Genomic DNA, 25,606 nt, shown 5'->3' with positions numbered 1-25,606 from the left:
GAGTGTTGAGCTGATTCAGGCCTCTTTATAAAGGTACACTTAGACTGCCTATAGCAGACAATGAGACACCTTGGTGGCATTCATACAGGCAGTGCCCCAAGTAAGGACATTTGAACAATTCTTGTTGGTGTGGGTATGCAGCTAGCGTACCAGAGTCCTGGTTGTTATATTATTTTATTTGCTGTCACTACATGGGCCAATGAGATGAGAAATTTAAGAGAAGCAGTGTGTTGGTTGGTTGGAAAAGGTTGACACAAATCAGGCAGCCAATTACACTTACTTAAATAGATTGCTGAGATAAATATTAGCCTCCAAAAGGTGTGCTGGTTACAAATTGATAAAAGGCAACAGGGAAACCATTGGGCAGAAGAGACTCAGGGGGTCATTCAGACCCGCTCGCGAGCAGCAGGACGCTCGCAAGCGGGTCGATGTTCCCCACTGCGCATGCGCAGGACGGAGGGAGCTCCGTCGTGCGCATGCGCGAGACCCGGCGAGCGACGGGCTCACCATCGCTCCGGGTCTCGCACCAAAGGGGCCGTGCTGTCGATGTTGATTGACAGCACGCCCCCTTTGGTGGGTGTGCCGAGGGCATGCCTGCCAGACGGAGGCGTTCCCATGGGAACGCCTACCGTCTCAAGCCAGCCTCACTGACATCACTAGTGATGTCAGTGGGAGTGATTTTGGCTCTGATAGAGCCAAAATCACTCCAGGGCTTGTGGCAGCGAGACCCTACCGCAGGGTCTTCGTCACAAGCCCGATGGTTGCGATGGTCAAGACCATCATGACCATCATCATGGACGCTCGCTATAGCTGTGAGTGGTAACCCACAGCTATGCGAGCGTCCATGAGGACGCTCCAAAAAAGGTAGGAGGGCCCTGATTCAGAGCGGGGGCTCTGGTCAGAGCGTTCAGCTCTGAGGGCCTGATTCAGAGCTGAACGCTCTGACCAGAGCGCTCGCTCTGAATCAGGGCCCTCCTACCTTTTTTGGAGCGTCCTCATGGACACTTGCATAGCTGTGGGTTACCACCCACAGCTATAGCGAGCGTCCATGATGATGGTCGCGATGGTCTTGACCATCGCGACCATCGGGCTTGCGACGGAGACCCTGCGGTAGGGTCTCGCTGCCACAAGCCCTGGAGTGATTTTGGCTCTATCAAAGCCAAAATCACTCCCACTGACATCACTAGTGATGTCAGTGGGGCCGGCTTGAGACGGTAGGCGTTCCCATGGGAACGCCTCCATCTGGCAGGCATGCCCCCGGCATGCCCACCAAAGGGGGCGTGCTGTCAATCAACATCGACAGCACGCCCCCTTTGGTGCGAGACCCGGAGCGATGGTGAGCCCGTCACTCGCCGGGTCTCGCGCATTCGCACGACGGAGCTCCCTCCGTCGTGCGCATGTGCAGTGGGGAACATCGACCCGCTTGCGAGCATCCTGCCGCTCGCGAGCGGGTCTGAATGACCCCCCGAATCAGGCCCTCAGTTTTAAGAAGGCAGAACTGATATGGTTTGGAAAGAGTGGCATGTGGTGATCCAGGTGATCATACAACTGCACGCATCCGTAAGGGACAGCATTGCCTGAACAGGATTAATTTGCTATATTGCATGCAGGGATCAATGACATAGATTGCATTCAATCTTTAGCATTTTCAATTAACCACTGAGATGTTTGATGGATGTATGGCCTGAAGGGAGATTGATAACAGCTTTTTATGAGTTGCTGTCAGCTGTGCTTGGATACAGATCAATGCAAATTGATGACTATATGTCTCTTCAGCCATAGCTGGTTCATGCCTGAGTTGAGACAGTTTAAGGCACAGACATTATTCTATTGCATCTGCTCCGTCAGTAGGTAGTAGTAATAATGGAAGTAGTAGTGAAATGTTTATTCCCATATCATAAGAAAGGTGAGCAAGTAAGCAGGACCAAACATCATGCTAAATCAGTTACTTCTCCTACCTGTGATGCATCTGATGCTTTTTAAAATGTGACCCTCAACAAATTATAAGCAGTGTTAGTAGCGAGGTATGTCATGATTTTGACTTGTATGGGTGTCACAATGTTGGTTAGGGCACAGTGAATTTCACCGCTGGGTATACCAAATGTAAAAGCCTCCCTATTCTCAAATGAATTACCTTGTTCATCTCACAAAGAAGTGTCTACAACCAGAGACTTTAACAGGGCTGCAGATTGTGGAAAGTTGTTATGGACCAATACCAATGGCCACTGCCTGCAGCTCTGCTCAACTGGGTTAACCACATGGACCCTTAAACAGCATACCAGTTGGTGGAAATAGTGGAGAGGTATGTGGTGGCTGAGGAACTGTTGAGTATACCCCAATGGCCCCTAATCCTGCAACAGCAATCTCCAGCGTATTCTGGTAAGACCATTCAAGAGGAAAAGGGAACTGTGCAGTGAATGAATGAAAAAAATACAGAGACTGTAGGCTTGGAGCCTGGAGATTGGCCAGCTGTGCCAGGTAAGTTCTCACCTCTGAAAAGACTTGATAAAATATGATCAGATGTTTTAGATGAGGTGGCTTGGGCCATATTTCTGCTAATGGTCCACTTACATCTGAACCTATGCAATGTGATACTGCTTATGTGAATTGCCAAGCATCTTTCTTTGCTCAGCTAGCCTGCACTGCAGACTGACAGGCTGAGACAGATAAACAAATGAGTATAATCACTGTAGAAGGAAAACAGGTAGAGGCTCTGGGCCTGATTCAGACCCGCTCGCGAGCGCTGAGCGCTCACAAGCGGGTCAATGGTGCCCTAGTGCGCATGCGCACGATGGAGGGAGCTCCGTCGTGCGCATGTGCGAGACCCGGGGAGCGGCGGGGAAGCATCACTCCAGGTCTCGCACCAAAGGGGGCGTGCTGTCGATGTTGATTGACAGCATGCCCCCTTTGGTGGGTGTGCCGGGGGCGTGGCTGCCAGATGGAGGTGTTCCCATGGGAACGCCTACCCTCTGGGTCCGGCCCCACTGACATCACTAGTGATGTCAGTGGGAGTGATTTTGGGAGCCAAAATCACTCCAGGGCTTGCGGTCACCGAGACCCTTCTGCAGGGTCTCGTCGCAAGCCCGATGGTCGCGATGGTCTTGACCATCGCGACCATCATCATGGTCGATCGCAAGAGCTGTAGGTGGTAACCCACAGCCTAGCGATTGACCAGGAGGCGGCACTTAAAAAAGTAAGCGGCCGCCCTCATTCAGAGCAACCGCTTGCAGCAAGCGATTGACTCTGAATGAGGTCCACAGGGTGGTCCCACGGTAGCCACTGTGGGATTAGTTCCATCTTTGATGTTTAATGCTATATCGGTGAGAGAATTTTTTCCACTTCTGGAAGCTGTGGGAAACCCAATTTATTACAAAGTAAATAACCCAGACCCATTTGATAAAGTTACTGACACAGTGGCAGTGGGAGTGTTCCCTGAGTCTGAAGTAGTCCCTTTTCCGTGCTTGATTAGGGAGTCAGAAAATGATGAAAGCAGCAGTGAAGACCTCCTACAATGATATAATGATGTACCTCCTACTGAAGTAGAAAATGTTGTTGAACCAGATGACTTTATGCCTGATCTTGAAGTGAGAAAATATAGTTTTGCCTTAGAACAGTTAAGAGATCTTACTCTGGCAAAGGCTAGAGAGAATGTAAAAGTGGTTGATGGAAACCCAGTAGAGCAGTGATAGCATGCTGTCATACCCTCACATAGCAATATGTCCAGCTTAGTTGTATCAAATGTCCAAAAAGGGTGAACAGATTGTGTAACAATGGATACTGTGGTATATAGAAGAATGGTATTGGACCTGGGTCATGGTCACATAACTGCGGGACATCTAGGGGTAGAGAAGTCCTCTAAGAGAATTTAGTGTTTTTCTGTCCAGTTGGTCCATAAAGATGTATCTTATTACTGTGCATCCTGCCCTGAGTGTCAATACCATTCTCCCAGACCACATTTTATTATTCCACTTGTCCATTTGCCAATTATTGAGGTCCTGTTTGAGACAATAGCTATGGATTTGGTTAGACCTCTAATAAAGTCTGCTCAGGGTCATTCAGTATATTTTGGTGGTAGTGGATTACATTACCAGATACCTGGAAGCAATACCATTGCGCAATATGTTAACAAAGACTACTGCTAGGGAACTAGTACACGTCTTTAGCAGAGTAGGAATACCTAAGGAAACCCTAACGGGTCAGGGTTTACCATTATCAAGATTCATGAAAGAGTTATGCTGTATGTTTAAGACTAATGGTTTAATGGAGTGGTTTAACAAACTTTAAAGAAGATGCTAAAGATAAATGATGGATACAGATGGGAAAGATTTTGATTATTTGTTACCCTATTTGTTGCTGGCCACAATCTTTCATGGGGTTCTCGCCTTTTGAATTGCTATATGGGAGACAGATTGCAAAAGAGACATAGGAGGGACAACCCAGTCCTTATAAGACAGTTATTGAGCATGTATCTTAGATGCAGGAAAGAACAGCAGCAGTTGCCATCTTTGCTGTCCATTTGACTGACCTTATCAAGGGTAAACAGTCAGTTAAATGGAATCCTGAGACGGAAAAGGCTTTTCAAGCATGAAAGGTAGCGATGACACCTTCATTTAAAAATGATCTTTTTGTATTGACAGAGGGAACAGATGTATCTGATGTAGGTGCTGTGTTGTCTCAAACCAAATATGTTTTACAGTAAGGACAGTGAATAAACGAGAGAGAACTTATGCCACTCTTGAAAAATAAGCATCAGCAATTAAGTGAGCATTATAAACACATAAGGTACTACCCTTTGGGGCAAAAATTTAGATTGATTACGAATCATTCTCAGTTGAAGTCAATTGCTGAGGTAAGGAGACTAATGGGAGAATAACTAGATGGTTCTTGGTATGGCAAAAATATACATAAACATAGGCCAGGAAGTCATCTGGCCAATGCAGATTCTTTGTCTCATAGTTTTGCTTAAGGGTCATAGGTGTTCTTCCCCATAGGTCGTAACAGGAGGGGGAGATGTATAACAAACACTGGCTGCAGCATGACAAGTGCAACAGTTTACCCCAGGAGACGGCACCCTTACCCTGATCTTGCCACAGTATGTCATGGTCCTTTTATGAAACGCTTTTAGTTACAGTGCTCAATGTACACCAACTTTAACCACTTATGCCTTAAGCTGACCTGGTTCCCTAAAAGTAGTAGTGAAGAAATATTCTCTGTGACTACCTACCCCTCCTGCATTATTTTGAGTATTTGACTCAATCAGTGAAGTGGGGAGGCTAAAGAAAATTGTCAATAATGCAACTGTGTTCATTTAAATTAAAATTGTCCTGGTAAATTTAGGATAAGTGTACTCTGACATTGTGAAGACATCTGACTAGAGGGAGAAAGTAAATGAAAGAGAGAGAGAGAGCGAGTGTGAGAGAGAGCGAGTGAGAGAGAGAGAGAGAGAGAGAGAGAGAGAGAGAGAGAGAGAGTGTAAGGGGGCAATTAAAATGGGTCAACCTAATATCTGTGAGTAAATAGAAAATGTAGTGTGCTGTTTTAAACACATGGATTTACTACACACAAGGAGACAGCTTCTTCTCCAAGGTCACACAAAATGAGGCACTGAGCCTTTCCTTCACGCTAAAAAAACATTTAATGTAATTTTCTAACCCCACTACAGAAGCCATTCAGTCAGTTTGATTGTAATGCTACTCACAAAGTCTCTGAGGTATTATAGAAGCTAAAGTGTAATGTGTTCAAGAACTGATGCCAAAAAAAGTCTTTGATGTGTCGGTTACTGCATTTTATTTTACAAAGAGCTCTTTGCAATTCCTGTGGACCTGGTGAAACTTGGGCTTGCGTGCTGATTTTTAAGTGTGGCTTCAGCTCATGAACGGATTAACTATCAATAATAAATATACAATATTGCAGTACTTGTAATATATTAGAAAGATAAATAAATAATAGCATGATGAATATTTATTCACATTTATCTCATTGCCCATCCAGATTGTATCAAAACAGATGGAAAAATCATTTTTTATCATCTATTAGATGTCTAAATTGTTAGGACTATTCTCTTAAATATTAAAAATAAGTTTTAAATACATTTTTTTTTATTTCAAACACTCCAAATCTAAGATGTCGGAAAACTGACATATACGGCCATATTCAATATGGGAGCGAAAAGTCCGTGCTGGACTTTTCGCTTCACATTGGAGGTTAGAGTGGGGATAAAGTATCGGGCACGTGCCAGCTTTTCCCCATATTCAATTTAAAAGGAGCGAAAACTGGGCCCGGCAAAATTGGATCTGCAAAATATAACGGGAATTTTTGGGAAATGTGGTTGGGACCCCCTAAAGATGTCAAGACATGGGGGATCACTATGGATACCCCCATTTTTGCCTGCTGAAGGAAGTCTGGGTTTGTAATAGCTGCGGCAAGTGCATATTTGCGGCTATGAAGAAGTGGTGAAGAATAGCACTTAGCAATAGTTTTTTCCCTTAAAAAAAATCTATCAAATTTGGGGTACATTAAAATGGGGGTAAGCATTTTTTTAAGTCCCAAAAATAATTTTTTTAAATTCTGCAAATACGCACCTGCCACTATTCCCTCAATGAAGAAATACCTGCCGCATACTTAGGAACCCCTCTGACTTTAATTTGGCTATTTTAGAACTGTGTTCCCTAATTTTTTTTTACCCCCAAAATTAAAGTTAATTTTTTGAGGTGTCCCGAATTTTCTTTTTTACTTTTTTGCCACAGTTTATTTTTAAATAACATTCCCAGGGGTGCAGGCTATTTTTTTAAGCTTGCACCCCTAAACCCCAATTCTGCACTTTTTTTCGCCACCTATTTCACTGGTGAAAAGTTATCCCCGTTTTATTTCAAAGACTTTTCGAACCTGCGAAAGTCTTTGAAATTGAATACGGGGATAATTGAAATAGTCGAAAATGACATCATCGGCGATAAATTATTGCCAATTCCGCCATTTTGCTCCAAATTGAATATGGCCCATAGTCTAACAAGTGACACAAATAAGGAAACATTCAACTGTAAGGAATAATAAATAAGAAAAATACATTAAGATAACAAGAATTGACATTGAGCAAATAATGATTTAAAAGTAGTTGAAGGTCATCCTTCATCATGCAGGGAACTGTATAACGTCTTTAAAAAAAATAATGACAAATATTAGACATTTTTTCCCATCCACATTTTCTTTTTCACTTTTGTAAATATAAACAAAAAAAATTAATTTTCAGAATTTCCTGTTGGAATAAATATGACTGTCCTGAAAAAAAATAAAATAATAATTTTATTACTCATATCTGTTCTACACAAAATAAATACCTGCAAGTTGTTCCCAGCTTATAGTGATGTCACCACATAAAGAACTGTAAGATGGCAGGTCTCAATTGTTCTTTATGTGTGCAAGTGGGTCTGCTCAGGCTAGCTGAGACATCTAGAGGGCTCAATTGCTAAAGCAGGAGCACACACTCAGGATTTAAAAATCAGCCACAATGAAGGATTACTTTCCACTGATCTGTTTAGTAAGATTCCAGCTACAAATAATCTACTACACAAAACAAGTTCTAACTTTCCCCTTACTATCTGAAATATCCCAAAAGGATAGTTCTTATGAGGCGGCCATTTTCTCTGCAATTTTGCACATGCGCAGTAGGGAAATTGCCGGAAAAATGCTCGGTGACCTGTGCATGCGCAGTAGACGCTGGGCACAGACTAGTGCCCACAGACTCAGCATACTGCCGGCCGCCGGTGAGAGAGGAGGGGGGCCCGGATGTTGAATGAACATGGGCCCCCTCCTCTCTTAATATACCCCTGTTCCCAGATAACAGCAGAAAGAAAGATTCCTTTCATAATCAAGTTACGTTTATTGGCAATTGGGTATGAATTCTAGGGCTCTCAAACAGAGAGTCCTTAAACATATCGAAAACATCAAAAATGTATACTCACTAGCAACCTCTCAAAGGTTATTTTAAACGTATTCTTACCTATTACATCACCAAGACAAACACTTGCATCTCCATCACATTAGTTATTTCTCACTCACTTAAGACTGGGTACCCAGTTCCATTGTTAATGTACTGTATATTATTCTTTCTAGCTTTTAACATTTTATTCATCATACAGTATATTTATTTATTTTCCCTTTACTTATTTACATATAACCAGTCCTCTGTTTTTTACACAATTTAAAAATGTAATACATAATTTCACTACATAACGGGTTTGTCTACAAAAATATAGCTGATAAATTGTAATACATAGCTTTCACATTTTCCCCAACCTTGATCAGTATACATAATGCACTGACTATTATCTATGAATCTGTTATTACAGAGATCCACCTTATAAAGTTGTAATTCTCCATCACTTAATTTAAGTCCAAAAGCTGCTTACACATGGTACCGGTCTTGGTGTGGTTATCGTTTAATTGAAGATGAACATATCACAATTTACTAGCATATGTGTATCAGCATTATTCTGAATAGAAGGCAATCATAATAGGTAATTCATACCTGTATAAATGTGCTTATTTACTATTACCTGCTCTAGAAGACTGCATCTATTTGGCAGACATTTGAAGGTGTTCGACTTACGCATGAGCAGTTGTATGGAGAATGTAAGGGTTAACTTTTATTAACTTTTATAAATATACATCTCACAAAAATGGGTTAACTATTACAAATGTGTATCGTCTAAAAACGAGTTAAAAACTGATCCATACTTAAGATTGAACTTTCAGATGTAGATTGGCTGAGACAACTGTTACTCAGACTATTCCTGCCATAGGTGCCTTTTAATTGGTTAACACATTTATCTACTGTATGATCTAACCTGCCTTCAACATAAGTATTCATTGAAGTTAATAACTGAAATCTGAAAACAGACCATCGGATGTGAAATGGCTGAGGAGTCTGTCACTCATGTCAGTTCTGCTCTAGCTACCTCTACATGCCAGCATACACATTTATCAGTAGACCCATGCCTTACATAAATTTATATTTTTTATAGGATAAGGTCACTCATCCTAGAAACACTCTGATTGGCCATGCTTTGGTACTTATACACTGCATTCAGGAGACCAATTTGAAGTGACTATGAAACGTAAGTTGGAAAGCTTACAGCCATACAATGGACCTATTTAGTGGATATAGGCCCTCATTCAGAGCCGTACGCTCTGAGCAGAGTGCACGCTCTGAATGAGGGCCGGCCTCCATGAAAATGGAGCGTCCTCCTGGACGCTCGTATAGCTGTGGGTCACCACCCACAGGCTATACGAGCGTGCATTTTGATGGCCGCGATGGTCGTGACCATCGTGACCATCGAAACTGCGAGCCGGAGCCTGCGGTTGAGGTTTTCAACCGCAAGCTCCGGAGTGATTTTGGCTCTATCAGAGCCAAAATCACTCCCACTGACATCACTAGTGATGTCAGTGGGCCGGCTTCTGACGGGAGGCGTTCCCGTGGGAACGCCCCTGTCAGGGAGGCACGCCCCCGGCACGCCTACCAAAGGGGGTGTGCTGTCAATCAACATCGACAGCACGCCCCCTTTGATCAGACACAACGAGCGAAGGACTTTCCTTCGCTCGTCGCGTCTGGCGCATGCGCACGACGGAGCTCCCTCCGTCGTGCGCATGCTCAGTCCAGAACATCGACCCACTTGCGAGTGGACAGCCGCTCGCGAGTGGGTCTGAATCAGGCCCATAATCCATTAATGCCCAGGAGAGAAACAAGTGCACCATTCAAGCATTACCTCTCACACTCGCTCTCTACCTTCTTGTTCTCTCATCTTTACACAGCTCAGTGATAGCTCTAATTCAATTAGGCAAATACTGACAGTAGAACCTTACTGCATATTGGATTATATGTTTCTGACACTCATTGACTGTTCACTGACCTTGGGACAAACTGCCAAAAGCAGAAGAAGGGCATATTTGTAAAGAGCACTTTTTCTATACCTTTACTCCTATCTTGGAACTGTTTATGATTTACAGGTTAAGTTTCAGAAACCTGTAGAAATAGCTCGGATTATATGTTTTTGATGCTCTTATTGATCATTCACTGTCCTCGGGACAAATGGCCAAAAAGTAGAAGTTGGGCATATTTATGAAATGCACTCTTTCCATACCTTTACTCCTGTCTAGGAACTAACAGGTTAATGCTTGAAAACCTGTAGAAATTGCTCTGGATTATTATTATTATTATCATTTATTGATATGTAATTGTAAAGCGCAACGGAATATGCTGCGCTATATAAGAAACTGTTAATAAATAAAAATAAATAAATAATATGGTGCCACAAGTGTGCCGCAGCGCCTTACAAAGTAATACAATACAGGACATGGATAAACATTGCTATATTAGCGACTTTTATGCACGCATAAGCAGCCAAGTGTTAGTTGCCCTAGTGGGGAGTAAGAGATAAATTAAATTACAGTAGGGAGAAGCACAAGAGGGTAGAGGGCCTGCCTGAAAGAGCTTACATTCTTTAAGGGAGGGGAAGACGAACAGGAGTGACACAGAATGGGGTAGGCGGGGAGAAAGGAAGATGTAGCAGCAAGTTAGGATGAGAGCTGGAAGGCTTTAATGAAGTAGTGGGTCTTAAGAGCTCATTTGAAAGATTGTAGAGAGGTGCAGAGTCTGATGGGGAGAAGGAGGGAGTTCCAAAGGTGAGGAGCAGCACGGGCAAAATCTTGGAGGCGGGAGTGGGAGGAAGTAATCAATTGGCATGAAAGGCGGCGTGTATTAAGTGAATGAAGAGGGTGGACAGAAGAGTGAAGGGAGATGAGATCAGAGATGTAAATGGGAGAGGAATGGGTGAGGGCTTTGTAAGTGAGTGTGAGAGCCTTGAATTGGGTTCTGAAAGGGAATGGGAGCCAGTGGAGGGCTTGCAAAAGAGGGGAGGCAGATGTAAAGAGTTTGCAGAGGAAGATGAGCCAAGCAGCAGCATTGAGCACAGACTGGAGAGGAGAGAGATGGGATTTGGGGAGGCCAGCTAGAAGAATGTTACAGTAGTCCAATCTGGACATGACCAGTGAATGTACAAGGGTTTTGGTAGCATCCTGGGTGAGAAAGGGTCTGATCTTGGAAATATTCTTGAGATGGAATCGACAGGACTGCGAGAGGTTCTGAATGTGTGGTTTGAAGGAGAGGGAAGAGTCCAGGATGCCTCCATACCTTTACTCCTGTCTAGGAACTTTGTATCATTGATGATTGGAGTTTGTATTTTCTCCCTGTGCTTGCGTGGGTTGCCTCCATGTGCTCCTTTTTCCTCCCACACTCCAAAAATATACTGGTAGGCTAATTGGCTGACAGAAAACAAAATTAACCCTAGTGTGTAAGTGTCTGTGTATGTACATGTGGTAGGGAACATAGGGCCTGATTCAGCATACACACACAATTAGGTGATTGTTGTGTACTGAGCATGCGTATGCATCGCAGTGCGCGTGCACAACCTAGCCACTGCAATCAGGACTGCGATTGCAGTGACTACGCAGACCCATCGCAGAGTGATTGTCAAAAAAGTGCCGTTTGTTAGCTGTGTCCTTTCCTGTCCTTTCCTTCAGATGCCTCTACTGCATTACCATATGTTTGTATCACTGCTGCATCCAAAGATGCAGCAGCAATGCTAACTGTGTCCTTTCATGTTCATTCCTTAAGACACCTCTACTGCATTACCATATGTTAGTATCACTGCTGCGTATAAAGAGAGATGCTAACTGTGTAAATCCTTGAATCAGGCCCAGAATGTGGTAGTCTGACCCTATAATCGTCCCTGAGTGCTACCCCAGAGAGCTAGAGCAAATGACTGTTCCCTTTTACCAAAGACGGTGCTTCCCACTGATAAATGAATCTAATATTTGTACTGCACCTTTATTAATCTACAGTCTTATTAACTATTATAGACACATCTAATGACCATACGTCCTGCTTTCCTGTGGTAACCTGAGAGATAAAAGAAAATATATTCTGAGCTGATAAACTGGTATATTAGGATATATGACTTATTTATCATTAACTTAATATGGAATATATGGGCAGCACAGACGGTGTAATGGTTAGCGTTACTGCCTCACAGCACTGAGGTCTCCCTGTGCTTGCGTGGGTTTCCTCCGGGTACTCCGGTTTCCTCCCACAGTCCAAAAATATACTGGTAGGTTAATTGGCTCCCAACACAAAATTAACCCTAGTGTGTATGTGTGTGCGCATGTGATAGGGAATATAGATTGCAAGCTCCACTGGGGCAGGGACTGATGTGAATGGCCAAATAATCTCGGTAAAGCGCTGCGGAATATGTGTGCGCTATATAAATAACTGGTAATAAATAAATAAATAATATGTCTTTTACAGTACATTTCTTTGTGTGACCTTTTCTCTTGTCTTAATATCTTGAGGAAGCAGATTTACTTTCCTTTTTCCTTTGCCAATCAATACTTTGCTGTCTCTATCGGTTGACTGCACTAATGATTTTCTCTTTTCATGTACAGTAATAAAACAAAAAAGTTGAGTTAGAGACTCTGTGGAAAGTTTTACAGAAGGTAAAATATTTGTCAATAAACCAGAACTTCTTGCATAGATATGGTAGTTTATAGATTACTAAAAAGCCTGAAAATGCATCTCCAGAATTTTTGTTTTCGCAGCAATATATCAGAGAAGGTAATCCAGTATGGCTTGATGTGGAACAGAAAGGCGGACACACCTAGATACTGTAGATCTCCTGTGGTTTAGATAAACAAAGATAGCTACTGCTACACACTAGTCTGGTCTACATGACTTGATAATCTTATTATTGATGTATGGTTTCTACAGATCTAGGAGACACATAAACTTATTCCCTAAGCATAAGTAAACCAAAGGAATCTCTAGGGCTAACATGAATATTCCACCTACAGTGTACCAGATACCATAACATACTGTAACACAATAACATATATTGCCAATATTAAGGCTGGTTCAAACACTGTATGGGGGTGAGCAGAGACATGCTACGGGAAATGATATAACACATATTGAACGTGGCTAGTTATAAGGTGTTCTGGGGCAGTCACTCTAGTGGAAAAAAAGTACATATTCAACTGGTTTTGTCACTGTAATGTTCTTTATTTCATTCTAATTTCACACCAGGGCAGTGCAGGTAGACCACTGCTTCCCCTCATAGCCATTAGACTGCACCTCATATCTGTCATACTGTCCCAACATCAGCGGTAAGTTGGCAGGCTGGCAGAAACAGTCAAACCTTGAGGTGTATAATGTGATCAGATTTCTGCGTCTAATGGGCACATCAGCAGATGAAATTCATCGACAAATTCATTGAGGTGTACAGTGATAACGTCATGTTACGAAAACAGGATTGGGGTTGGTGCTCTACCATTTCCGGACAGATGTTCAAGATGAGCAGCAATGCGGCCAGTCAAGCACGTCCACCACAGATGACAATTTTTGCTGCATTGAAGGTCTGATTCAGAAGGGCAGACACATTTGAGTATGGTCACACTCAGCGAACACACACATGAGTTGTTATGCTACTACCTTTGGGAAGTACTGGACCATCCTCCCTACAGGTCTGTCCTGGAGCCAAGTGATTTTCATCACTTTGGAACATTGAAGAAGCACTTGGGTGGAAAGTGATTCACAACTGATGGTGAAGGTCAGCAAGTCATCATGTCCTGGCTTCATGCGCTTGACACTGGTTTCCTCTATGTCAGGATAGATGCCTTGGTGTACCATTGGAGCTGTTGGAGAGTGGTCACACTCTCAGGCTTCATCTTTGCATGTTAGAGACATGACAGACTTAGCCAATTATTATATTCCATAGGCAAAAAACCTAATGGTTTGACATGTCCCATTAAAGCTTCTTAGACATGATCTGAAATTTCACAAAAACCTACTGAATTTCTGCCACTCAAACTCAAAAATGCGATGAAATTCCAATCATTAAGACTGATGCCATAATGGATGTGTTCCTTGCGCAATACAGATATGGTATGCCATCACACCCTGTGGTTAACTGCAGATTCAGAACTCTCACAGAGTGAGATTGCTGTCACTCACTAAATGGTGGAGCTACTAATTCACATAATTGTGTGCTCATTGGAATACACACATGCATTCTATGCAACTGTGGTCTGAGCAGTTATGCGGCACACACATCCCACTCAGGGTCTGATTCAGCAAGGAACGCACGCTAGCAGACGCATGCACCCAGCCACTGCGAGAATATGCAAATCAATGCATACTCACGGAGACCGCAGCACAAGATGCAGATGCCCAACCCCTTATTAAACCACCTATCTCCCTTTAGTCAAAGCCTGATCAGTACGCAAGATAGCGCAAACATTGGTAATATCAAGAACCATCAACCACATTTGCATAACAGTAGTTGATCAGACCTCGCGCAGGATCTTGGCAACTTTCTGTATGCACAGAGTCTTATCACTGCGTCTGTCGCTGCACTGGCTTAATTATGGACGCCCCTAAAACGGCATCCCAATGCACAGGCATGCCTTTCGCCTGATCACCCCCCGTCACCACCCACAAATGGCACTTCCTGTCAATCAATGTCAGAATGGGTCTGCGTACATGCTGCATATAGTCTGCATATGCTTATCCCATCGCACTGGCTGGTTCGCGCATGTGCAGTGAGATGCATACGGATGCACAGTTCGGAAACATCGACCAAGTGTGTGCTTTCTCTCATGTGCATTCCTTGCTGAATCAGACCCTCAGTGCCCACAATCTTCCCATTCGGTCACCTCAACAATCTCTCTGGGTTCCACCATCCTTCTCACTCCATACATCTATCTCATTCAGAATACACATTCAGCTCGTTAATTGCTAAAACTGTAATATTCTGCCTATGCATGTACACTTTCTTCCCCTATACGCCTCCATGCTGCGGTATCTTCCCCAATCCCTACTGCTGTGTGGTCTCCGAACTGTGCTAGTAGGTTTTTGTGAAATTTCATGTCTAAGTGCATGGCAGTGCATAGGGGCAGCAGAAGGGACTCACTGGCGCTTATGGTCCCAGCCCTGAACTGCTTCTTTTTTAGGCCCCAACACACGGAATGAAGTGCTCATGATGCAATATCGTAAACAATTTCCCATGAACTCTCCCCGGCACTCCAGGACACAATCAACACTGGGCTCAGCGTGCCTGTCCTGGTTTTGGAAATGCAGGGGACAAAAAGTATAGGGGTCCCCTGTATTATCCATAACCAGCACCAGACCCTTTCTAGTGGGGGGAGTAATGCCACAGCCTCCGGCCAAAGCATTACCCCTGAACACTAGACAGCCCAGGTGGGGACCCTTTTGAGGTGGTAATCCTCTCCAATAAAGGGGTCCCCCTCTCCAGGGCACCCTTGGCTTGGGCTGACAGCACAGGGCTATCCCTGGCACCCCTGGGCAGTGGGTGCTGGGTTGATTGTGTAAAATGTGTATTGTAAAAATAGAAAAATATTGTCTTTTGCAGTAGAACTACAGGTCCCAGCAAGGCTCCCCCACATGCTGGTACTTGGCATTAAGGGCTCGCTGGTACCTATAGTACTGCTGTGAAAGTACTATTAAAATAAAAACATAACTGCATGTTTTATTAATTTATTTTGCTGCACCTACACCTGGGGGGGTCAGCCTTCAAGCTCTTTTATATGGCTGCTGCCTCCCCAGGGCTTCCGGCGTCTTCACCTGGGGGGCCGCCAACCCAGCATGGCTTTTGGCATATTCACCTGGCAGATGCCAACCTACCAAGACTTCCGTCATCTTCATCTGGTGAGCGTCAACCCACCGGGGCTTCTGGCATCTTTGCCTGGCAGGAGACAACCCACCAGGGCTTTCGGTGTCTTCACCTGGGCAGTGGCAGCCAATTAGATTTTTTTCGTGGCGCTTTTGCATGGCCTCCGCCCACTAGGACTTTGGCAGTCTTCAATCTTCAGGATCATTTCCATGCTATCTCTCCGCCCGACGGACTGCCATGCCGCTGCTTCGCGCTGGCTTATATCATGATTGGCTCACAACGGCCATCTTGAATTAAAAAAATGCAGCTGAGGTGCCATTTTTTAAATTTGCACTGCTGCTGAACTCTGCAGGATGGCTGGCAGGGACTGAGGACCTTATTCAGAGTCGGTCGAAGCGGCCGCACGGTCGTACGGGAAAAGGGGCCGGATATGCAAATGATTCCCTCGCAAGTTGCGTCCCTAAGTTCGGATCGGTCGGTGGCCGACCAAGGGGAGGAAGCGGATGAAATTCAAAAAAATACGCCCACTTCTCGTACGCATTGCACGTCATCTCCAGGCATATAAGGATTAATCGAGACCATCGGGAACCATCGGAACTGGTCATAGAGCTTAAGGTTGACCATACCCTCTCTTAAGCTCTACGATCATATCAGTGTAAAAACCTCCTATGTCACTTGTGCCATGATGCTACTTTGTTAATTATGCACTCCCATAAAACGCCGTTCACATAATTAGGCACGCCTGCGTTCGGATCTCCACTCCCCCGTTTTCAAGCACCTTCCCCTGTTACCACCCACAAACGCCTCATTCTGTCACTCAAACTACCGACTTGCCTGTGTTCAAGGAGAGAGAAATTTCTGATCGTAGCGGCTAGTTTGCGCATGCGCATTGCGAACTTTTACGCATGCGCAGTATAGCGAACATCGGTGGCATACGACCGTGCGGCCGCTTCGACCGACTCTGAATGAGGTCCTGGATCCCATCATATCCAGGCCTGCTGCCATGGCAGATACCTCCACTATGTCCCACCACTGCCAATGCCCGTACCGGTTTGGTCCCCACCAGCGCTAGTGCCCACACCACCATTGGGTCAAGCTACCGCTAACGACAGCTACCGCCACCGCTAGCACCTGCTACCTCCACCGTTTCCCATCGCCGCTAACGCCTGCACCGCCAGCTATGTTTGTGCACCCAGGTGAAGCCATTGTACACCCCCTGCAGGAGGCACCTATTGAGCATGCGCAGCAAGTTAACATTCCCTATCTATATAATGGGGCATTTGTGGGCTAATAGTTAAAAACCTGTAACTTTATCAATAACCTGGACCCCAAAAGGCTCTGCACTGGAACAAGAGCTACCTAATAAAACAAACCCCGTCTTAATTCGTCCTCTACCCTGAGTTATGCCTTCCCAAAAATCCCTAATAGACTAAAGCAGAAAAGTATCAGTTTTGACCAAACAGGAAGTGGAAGAAAAAACTGACAGTTAAAACTTTAGATTTCTCCCAATTACTCATTTGTTGTTTTTGTTTTGCCGAGAAATCTGGCATGCAGCACCGAGCGACAGTTCTACCTGTCTACAACAAATTTCAGCTCAGTACGTTCAATAGCTTTTGAGATTTAGCCCCTCAAACACCATGCCCCATCTCAGGAATTCCTTATGGGAGAATTCCGTTTATTCGATTCAGCCTTAATATAAGGGGATGACCATGCCCTTATAATATAAATGTATGAAAGGAGTAACCATAAAACACCTTTACTAAGAAACATCTACATTACAGTTACTGACAGTTGGTCTGAACTTTGACCTTCTCACCAGTGTCAGTTGTAATCACCTGAGAGTTCTGACATCTACTGAGCATGTTGGAACCACAACCTTATGAGATTATTATATATACTATTTTAATGAACTTGGCATATGCAGAGTCACCACAGTCTCTGCCCCCAGCTCTGGCTGACCCCACCCTCTGCTGTCCTACTCCTCCCCCCTTTGCAGCTCCATCTCAACCTCCCCCTGCTTGTCGCTTGACACACACACCTTGCCCCCCTCCACACAGCTCTGTCCCAATTTCCACACCATCGCAGCTTAATCAGCCCTCGCCTATTCTCATACATACCACAGAAGCTGGTTCTCTTCTCCTAAGGCTGTCACATCTCCCTCACACAGTGGGAGACATTGGAATGTGTGCCCAGGTATCCACTGCATGAGCACTGAGGAGATGGGAAAAGTTTTACACAATTTTATATATATAAAAAATAGCACTAATCCATGGCACTCACCATTCCTAGATTTGGGGTGCAATATGGTATGTGACCACATTGTTTAAATAGAAATCACAGGGGCTCTGCACTCACCATAATAACTAATAATAATAATAATAATAAACATAATAAACAGTGGGGTTTTAGTTCATGAATTGATCAATGCATTTAAGCTTGCAGCCCATCGTCACAGGACCCCACTTTACTGCAAGTCCCTACTCTATTGCTCAGAATTATAACATGGACATAGCCATCACATTAGTGTTAAACTCAGGGTATGCTACCAAGGTTTAAAGCTCACAGCAACTTTGCTTTTAAACGTGAGACAGTTACCAAACACACCTGTTGCAAAGCACCTAGGAAAACAGCTGACACAAGTTAAATTATACTAGTTAAAAGGGGTGCATATATATATATGTATATATTTATATATATATATATATATATATATATATATATAGTCCAATGTGGCCCGGCACTCGCTAATCTTCCATGTGTCAATTAGACCTGGGTGCTCGCATGAGGCAATGGTATACAGGTACACAGTGTTAAGTCACAAGATGTGTCAAAACACACAGCGTCACTCCAGGATTTCTTAAATGGCAGATTTAATGTGGTTTCAACGTTTCAAGGCCCCCTGGCCCCGTCGTCAGGAATACAATATTGTAAGTATTGTATTCCTGACGACGGGGCCAGGGGGCCTTGAAACGTTGAAACCACATTAAATCTGCCATTTAAGAAATCCTGGAGTGACGCTGTGTGTTTTGACACATCTTGTGACTTAACACTGTGTACCTGTATATATATATATATATATATATATATATATATATTTGTATTTCATATTTGTGTTCATATTTAATTGTATTTTACAGGGTAAATGCAGCTACTATTTTTTAATAATACTATCCAGACACAAACACTTAAAAAAATTACTATATTGCAGTGGTACCAATAGTGTAGTGTAACTTTAGTATTTATTACAGTTGTGTGTACATATGTCTTTGTTCAAATCATGGCAAATACTGTATCCCCGTTTGGTGTGCCACAGTCTTACACAAATATATATATATATATTTAGCCCCGTATGGTGTGCCACAGCCTTTACAAAAGCCGCGCTAAGCGTTCCACCAGAGACTTTTTTTTTCAAATATGCATCTTATTCACGTCACTAATGCGACAAAAGTACAATGCAAGGGTACCCTGAGTACTAACACTAGTATTTTATGTACTTCTGTGTGCGAAACACAGGGTTCTGTAATGAGTGGTCACGCCATGCCTCGCACCACGTATTGTTTTGCTTAATCTGCAACTTTATGACAATTCATTTGCAACAAATGCAAAATTCAGCAAAAAGTATGCATGGTTAACCATGGCCAGGGCTGTAACTAGGGCGGTGTTCAGGCTTGTCAATTTTCTGTTTATTATCATTCTCACTTGCAGCTTCCTTTACTTCTATCCCCAGAATCTCCTGACCTCCCCTATCTCTTCCCTGGCGCTTCCCCATGAGGCCATGGCCCTTTTTCGTGTGCGTTTCTTATGTCCCTATTTGAAAAATAATGGGGGGGGGGGGGAGCGCCAATGCTCTTTCAGGCAAAGGGCACCAAAAGTGTAGTCACTCCAAACAGCGCTAAAACACTAGGTGAATGATGACACATCTGTACTAACTGTAACAAGGCACATATCCTGCTGTAAACCATGCACATCACATGTGCTACCTTTAAAAAGCTGGATGCATCTTGAGATGTGTCTGGCTCAGCATATTGCTCAAAAAGCATTTAGCGTATTTCACATACTGTAAAATATGTCCAACACTACATCAGCACTTAGCACACCTCTATATCTTCTTCAGGGTCCATAGGGTCCACAGGGTTACCATGGGGATATTATGGTTGGAGAGATCCAGACACCAAACAGTTAAAACTACAACTCCCAGGATATCTCGGGTCCTCCTCTATATATACATTGCCCTTTGTAACAGGGGACTGCTCAGGCAGTCCTAAGCTTTTATTTTATGTTTTTGGGTTGGCAGTACTAAGCGTTTGAATTAAGACGCATGTGCTGCGACTCCATCTACCTCCACCAAGCCGCAACACCAGTAACTGGGCTGGTGATTGCGGTGGGTCGTGGCTGAGATTGCTAGCAGCAATGCCGTGACGCGGACTGCAACTGGAGTTGTCAGGTAAGGCGATTCCTTGCTTACAGGGAATCGTGCACGGCAGTCCTTGTTTCTGGTGTCAGAGATAAACAGGAAGCCACTGCAGTCAGGGCCCGGGACTGTCCGCATCCTCACTACACCACCAGGGCCTTATCGTCTGACGCCGGGTATCAGCAACAGACGCTTCTGCTGCCACGAGGCCAGTGTACCTGGCTGGTTAAGGCAGTTTAGGGGAGGTGGGTGCTTCCCTGGCAGCTCCTCCCCCACTCAGACGCAGTCCCATACATGTGTATGAGATGCTCATGGTCCACGCTCAGTGCGCCCTGTAGCTGTTGGTCTCAGGAGGGTTTGGATCAGTCTCCCTGTATACCTTTCCCTTGGTTAAGGTATATAGTGCTCTATATCCTACCATTTCTTTATGTTTGTGTAGTTGATTTAGAGTCGATTGTAATTAAATTACATATGCATTGTATGTGACTGTTTGCTAGCTGTAATAAACTGGCCCCCACCCATGACCTTTTCATCTCTAACTCCAACTGAATCTCCTTGCCATTACTGAAACCTGGATTTTACCATCTGACACCACTTCTCCTGCAGCTCTCTCCTATTGGAGCCTCACCTTCTCCCACACCCCTCGGCCTGGGGGTCACCATGGGGGTGGTGTTGGGGTCCTTTTATCTCCTGGTTACTCCCATCTGGCATCCGCAAATCCCAACCTTCTCCTCTCCAGTCTGTCCTCAATGCTTCTGCTCGGCTCATCTTCCTCTCCAAAAGCTCTACATCTGCCTCCCCTCTACTACAAGCCCTCCACTGGCTCCCATTCCCTTTCAGAATCCAATTCAAGGTTCTCACACTCACTTACAAAGCCCAGGTGATGCTTTCCCATTTATGTCTCTGATCTCATCTTCCTTCACTCTTCAGTCCACCCTCTTCATTCACTTAATACACGCCGCCTTTCATGCCAATTGATTACTTCCTCCCACTCCCGCCTCCAAAATTTTGCCAGTGCTGCTCCCCACCTTTGGACCTCCATCCCTCTCCCTATCAGACTCTGTACTAGGGGTGAGCGGGTTCGGATTTCTGAAATCCGAACCCCCCTGAGCCCCCCCGATCCGAGTCCGATCCGAGTCAGGCTCGACTTTTCCCGCCTGACTCGGATCAGAAATCGAGGCAAAACGTCATCATCCCGCCTTCCGAGTCTCGCGGGTTTTGGATCCTATATAAGGTACCCGCGTCGGCGCCATTTTCTCACTCGGCTGTGGACAGTGAAGAGGGAGGGTGGGAGTTAGGGCTGTGTAGTGTAGTGTAGTGTAGTGCTGCTGTTGTCCACTACTTCAAAGTCCATAGGGGCTGGCTGTGTTGTGCTGTGCTGCTGTTGTTAATAGGGGCTGTGTCCACTACTTCAAAGTCCATAGGGGCTGGCTGGACTGTGTTGTGCAGTCGGTTCTCCATAGGGGCTGTGTCCACTCCAAAGTCCTGTGCAGTGTCCCAGTCCTAAAGGAGTGCTGTAGTGTTGTCCAGGGGGTGCTCTGTCCATCAGGGGTGCTCCCCCCAAGTGCTAAAAAAATAATATATTTTCTGTGTTTGTGAATTGTGTGCGCAGTAGCCGCACGTGCATCAACAAAGTAGTGCCAAGCGTGCGCCTGTGTCATACGTAAAGGGCCGGCTGGCTTGACCGTTAAAGGGTGCTGTAACCCCCGAAAGTACACTCCAGTCCAAACCAAAAAAAAATTATTTTCTGTGTTTGTGAATTGTGTGCGCAGTAGCCGCACGTGCATCAACAAAGTAGTGCCAAGCGTGCGCCTGTGTCATAAGTAAAGGGCCGGCTGGCTTGACCGTTAAGGGTGCTGTAACCCCCGAAAGTACACTCCAGTCCAAACCAAAAAAAAAATTATTTTCTGTGTTTGTGAATTGTGTGCGCAGTAGCCGCACGTGCATCAACAAAGTAGTGCCAAGTGTGCGCCTGTGTCATAAGTAAAGGGCCGGCTGGCTTGACCGTTAAGGGTGCTGTAACCCCCGAAAGTACACTCCAGTCCAAACCAAAAAAAAAATTATTTTCTGTGTTTGTGAATTGTGTGCGCAGTAGCCGCACGTGCATCAACAAAGTAGTGCCAAGCATGCGCCTGTGTCATAAGTAAAGGGCCGGCTGGCTTGACCGTTAAGGGTGCTGTAACCCCCGAAAGTACACTCCAGTCCAAACCAAAAAAAAAATTATTTTCTGTGTTTGTGAATTGTGTGCGCAGTAGCCGCACGTGCATCAACAAAGTAGTGCCAAGCGTGCGCCTGTGTCATAAGTAAAGGGCCGGCTGGCTTGACCGTTAAAGGGTGCTGTAACCCCCAAAGTACACTCCAGTCCAAACCAAAAAAAAAATTATTTTCTGTGTTTGTGAATTGTGTGCGCAGTAGCCGCACGTGCATCAACAAAGTAGTGCCAAACGTGCGCCTGTGTCATAAGTAAAGGGCCGGCTGGCTTGACCGTTAAGGGTGCTGTAACCCCCGAAAGTACACTCCAGTCCAAACCAAAAAAAAAATTATTTTCTGTGTTTGTGAATTGTGTGCGCAGTAGCCGCACGTGCATCAACAAAGTAGTGCCAAGTGTGCGCCTGTGTCATAAGTAAAGGGCCGGCTGGCTTGACCGTTAAGGGTGCTGTAACCCCCGAAAGTACACTCCAGTCCAAACCAAAAAAAAATTATTTTCTGTGTTTGTGAATTGTGTGCGCAGTAGCCGCACGTGCATCAACAAAGTAGTGCCAAGCGTGCGCCTGTGTCATAAGTAAAGGGCCGGCTGGCTTGACCGTTAAAGGGTGCTGTAACCCCCAAAGTACACTCCAGTCCAAACCAAAAAAAAAATTATTTTCTGTGTTTGTGAATTGTGTGCGCAGTAGCCGCACGTGCATCAACAAAGTAGTGCCAAACGTGCGCCTGTGTCATAAGTAAAGGGCCGGCTGGCTTGACCGTTAAGGGTGCTGTAACCCCCGAAAGTACACTCCAGTCCAAACCAAAAAAAAAATTATTTTCTGTGTTTGTGAATTGTGTGCGCAGTAGCCGCACGTGCATCAACAAAGTAGTGCCAAGCGTGCGCCTGTGTCATAAGTAAAGGGCCGGCTGGCTTGACCATTAAGGGTGCTGTAACCCCCGAAAGTACACTCCAGTCCAAACCAAAAAAAAAATTATTTTCTGTGTTTGTGAATTGTGTGCGCAGTAGCCGCACGTGCATCAACAAAGTAGTGCCAAGCGTGCACCTGTGTCATAAGTAAAGGGCCGGCTGGCTTGACCGTTAAGGGTGCTGTAACCCCTGAAAGTACACTCCAGTCCAAACCAAAAAAAAAATTATTTTCTGTGTTTGTGAATTGTGTGCGCAGTAGCCGCACGTGCATCAACAAAGTAGTGCCAAGCGTGCGCCTGTGTCATAAGTAAAGGGCCGGCTGGCTTGACCGTTAAAGGGTGCTGTAACCCCCAAAGTACACTCCAGTCCAAACCAAAAAAAAAATTATTTTCTGTGTTTGTGAATTGTGTGCGCAGTAGCCGCACGTGCATCAACAAAGTAGTGCCAAGCGTGCGCCTGTGTCATAAGTAAAGGGCCGGCTTGCTTGACCGTTAAAGAGTGCTGTAACCCCCGAAAGTACACTCCAGTCCAAACCAAAAAAAAAAATATTTTCTGTGTTTAGCCGCACGTATATATCAAATCGATATAACATAAATGGAGGACCAAACTTTCTCCGATAAAAATAAAATAGAGAAAGATCAAGAACCACTTCCTCCTAGTGCTGAAGCTGCTGCCACTAGTCATGACATAGACGATAACATGCCATCAACGTCGTCTGCCAAGGCCGATGCCCAATGTCATAGTAGAGGGCACATACAATCCCAAATGGCAAAGTTCAGGAAAATGACCTTGAAAAAGACATTTAAATCAGCTGAAGAGAAACGTAAACTTGCCAATATGCCATTTACGACACGGAGTGGCAAGGAACGGCTAAGGTCGATCCCTAGTATGTTCATGACTAGTGGTTCAGCTTCACATGATGATGGAAGCCCTCCTCCCACTAAAAAAATCAAAAGAGTTAAGCTGGCAAAAGCACAGCGAAGAACTGTGCTTTTGTAAGAAGATATCACAAATCCCCAAGGAGAGTCCAAGTGTGGTGGTGGTTGCGATGCCTGACCTTCCCAGCACTGGACGGGAAGAGGTGGCTCTTTCCACCATTTGCACGCCCCCTGCAAGTGCTGAAAGGAGCACCCACAGTCCACTTGCTGATATGCAAATTGAAGATGTCACTGTTGAAGTACAACAGGATGAGGATACTGGTGTAGCTGGCGCTGAGGAGGAAGTTGGCAAGGAGGATTCTGATGGTGATGTGGTTTGTTTAAATCAGGCTCCGGGGGAGACAGTTGTTGTCCGTGGGATGAAAAAGCCCATCACGGTCATGCCTGGGCAGAAGACCAAACATTCCACCTCTTTGGTCTGGCAATATTTCTATCCAAATCCGGACAACAACTGTCTTGCCATATGTACCATATGTAAAGGTGAAATAAGTAGGGGTAGGGACGTCAACCACCTAGGAACATCCTCCCTTATACGGCACCTGCAGCGCGTTCATAAAAAGTTACTGTCAAGTTCAGAAACTTTGGCTAAGACCGTAAGCAGTCCAGGGACACCTAAATCCCGTTGTCCTGTTGTATCCAAGCGCCTGCAAACCACACCGTCAACTCCCTCCTCGTCAATTTCCTCCTTAGTCAGGATCGGAAGTAGTCCTGCAGGCCATGTCACTGGCATGACTGACTCTCCTATCCGGGATTCCTCTGGAGGATCCTGCATTGCTACGCCTACTGCTGCCACTGCTGCTGCTGCTGGGAGTCGTTCATCATCCCAGAGAGGAAGTAGGAACACCACTACTTTTACTAAACAATTGACCCTCCAACAGTCCTTAGCGAGGAGGATGAAGTACGACAGCAGTCATCCTGAAGCAAAACGCATAACTGAGGCCTTGACTGCTATGTTGGTGTTAGACGTGCGTCCGGTATCTGCCATTAGTGCAGTGGGATTTAGACAATTGATGGAGGTAGTGTGTCCCCGGTTCCAAATCCCGTCTAGATTCCACTTCACTAGGCAGGCGATACCGAGACTGTACAGAAACGTCAGAAAAAGTGTCCTCAGTGTCCTGAAAAATGCCGTTGTACACAATGTCCACTTAACCACGGACATGTGGACAAGTGGAACAGGGCAGACTAAGGACTATATGACTGTGACAGCCCACTGGGTAGATGTATCACCTTACGCAGCAACAGCAGCAGCGTCACCAGTAGCAGCATCTCAGAAACGCCAGCTCGTTACAAGGCAGGCTACGCTGTGTATCACCGGTTTCAGTAAGAGGCACACCGCCGACAACCTCTTAGAGAAACTGAGGGAAATCATCGCCCAGTGGCTTACCCCACTTAGACTCTCCTGGGG

This window comes from Taudactylus pleione, unplaced genomic scaffold (assembly GCF_031769625.1).
Source record: "Taudactylus pleione unplaced genomic scaffold, aTauple2 ptg000019l, whole genome shotgun sequence".
Lineage (NCBI taxonomy): Eukaryota > Metazoa > Chordata > Amphibia > Anura > Myobatrachidae > Taudactylus > Taudactylus pleione.
This window is presented reverse-complemented; position numbering follows the sequence as displayed.